Source organism: Marmota flaviventris, chromosome 3 (assembly GCF_047511675.1).
Source record: "Marmota flaviventris isolate mMarFla1 chromosome 3, mMarFla1.hap1, whole genome shotgun sequence".
Classification (NCBI taxonomy): domain Eukaryota; kingdom Metazoa; phylum Chordata; class Mammalia; order Rodentia; family Sciuridae; genus Marmota; species Marmota flaviventris.
The window spans coordinates 10,884,533-10,886,624 of NC_092500.1; the positions used below are offsets into that span (position 1 = coordinate 10,884,533).

Below are 2,092 nucleotides of genomic sequence, written 5' to 3' on the forward strand. Positions count from 1 at the left end.
CAGCAGAAGAGAAAGTTCTAGAATGTTCTGTAAGTGGCCATCAGAGGACTTGCCAAGGCCCCATCCGAAGTCACCTCTGAGGGCCTCGTGGGAGGCTAGGGGGCGACGGAGGTCTCTGAGAGAGGGGGTGGGCAGCCGTGGGGACCCCGGGAGGGCCGTGTTTGTGTGGGGCCTGGGGCAGTGGGTGGGTCGTGTGACCGGATGAGGATGAGGCTCGGGGGCCTGGGCGAGATGGGGGGGGCAGGGCTGCCCCCGGGCTCCCGTGCACAGCGAGGCCCCTACGGGAGTGTGCGATTGCACGCGTGTGAGTGTGCCGCCCCCAGCGTAGGAGGGAGATCTTATCACCCGGTGCCTCGGGACTTTCAGGCTTTCTCACCATCCCCAGCTCCCCGCCTCCCACCGGCCTGGCCCCTCATCCCCTGCACAGGAAGTGGGCTGGCCCTGGGGTTTCAGTCTCTGCGGGCCCAGCAGCCGCCTGCTACCTGGGCTGCCAGAGCCTGCGATGGCCACGGTCCCAGCAGCAGCCGGGACCAGAGGGAGCACAGCAGCAAGGCCCCATGTCCCAGCCAGGTGAGTCCCCTCGTCCTGCCCTGTGGGCACCCTGGGCAGCCCAGTGTCTCCCTACCACCCCCTGCTGGTCATCCAGGGGCGCTGGGCGGGAAGGTCCCTGGGAGGTGCAGCTGAGTCGGACTCCAGGGGTCTGCCTGAACTCTGACCCCCAACCTATCTTGGAATCCCCCCGGGAACGGGTGGACCCTGCTCTCCTGCTGGAGAAGGAGCTGGTCCCCAGAGCCAGGCCACCCTCCTTTCCAGTCCTCCCGGGAAGCTGGGGGCTGCTGTGGCCCGAGGGGCTTCCCTGGGCCCTGCGTGCTGGGCCTTCAACTCAGAGGGGCAGAGGTGGCCGTGGGAGGCTGGCCTGGGGGCCCAGAGTGGGGGCCAGTGTGTGGGACAGGGCAGCCACCTTCTGGCCCTGGAAAGGGACCCAGACTAGAGAGGCACCCAGGACAAATGCTCCTTAGGAGGCTTGTCGGGTGAGGGGGAGAGGGTCCCCTCGGGACCTGGTCGTGAGGATGGGGTGCTGATAGTCTCTGGGAGCTCCTGGCTGGATTTGTCCCTCACTTGGCAGTGTGACTCTTGGGGTCAGTAGCCACAGGCGCTGGGGCTGGGCTCTATCTCTGCTGCTGCTGGGGCTCTGGCTCCCCCACCCTTAGCGGGGTTTGTCACACCTTGTCACGGAGCAGATGGCTGAGAGGGGGCAGGGCCGTCCCCTAGGGTCCCCTTCCTCCCCTACAGCCAGGATGCCCCCCTGCTGGCTGGGAGATGCGGAGTCAAGTGTGTGTGTGTGTGTGTGTGTGTGTGTGTGTGTGAGAGAGAGAGAGAGGACCAGGGAAGGTGGGTCTGTGAGTTCACACCCAGGTGGGCCACATGCCCAGGTACCCGGCTCCTGTTCACTGTCCTGCTCCGGCCCACAGTCCCCACAGACCAGGGGCCCTCAGGCAGCGGCGGCTGGTTTCAGGCTCAGCCCCAGCCCCGTCCAGCTGGGCCAGAGGCCGGCTTTCCCCATGTGGAAAGAGGAGCAGAGCTAGAACACCTCGGGGTGCTGAGGAGTAACTGCTGTGGCAGGACGGTGACAGTGACGGGAAGGGGAGCTGGTGCCAGCCCCCGCGGGCGCCCGCAACATCACCATCTAGCTGGAAGCCAGGTGCCCGGGCTCTGAGCGTCAGCATTGGAATCAATCCTGTGGGGCCAGGGGCCTCACCTCAAGCCTTGTGACGGGGACATGCAAGTCAGAGGCTGGCAGGGTCTCCAGTCCCAAGGGGCAGGTTGGCGCCTGCGGGCGGGCCCAGGAGGGAGAGGCTTGGACTCGGGTCCTGCCTGGGCATGCTGGTCTGCAGCTGGGCCTCGCTGTGCTCTGAGCAGGTCCTCAGCCCTCCTGAGACTCAGGGTCCTCCTTGCAGAATGAGGGACGCGGCCAGGCTCCCAGCCCTGAGCCCTGGGGTGGCTGGCCTCCTGGCCTTGGCCGTGCCCTCGCAGGGGCATTCCTGAGCTTTCTCCCGCCCAGTGCCAAGGCCTGTTGGGCCCTGACTTCCTG

At 66.6% G+C, this 2,092-nt stretch overlaps 1 protein-coding gene across 1 annotated transcript in view; it reads left to right on the plus strand.

The window, feature by feature from the left end:
* The first annotated feature begins 342 nt into the window (after positions 1-342).
* The window catches only part of Il2rb (interleukin 2 receptor subunit beta), a 17,601-nt gene continuing 15,851 nt past the window's right edge, over positions 343-2,092 (plus strand). The window contains exon 1 of the mRNA XM_027936742.2: positions 343-570. The gene's annotated coding sequence lies outside the window, so the exon portion shown is untranslated. The remainder of the gene's footprint in view (positions 571-2,092) is intronic.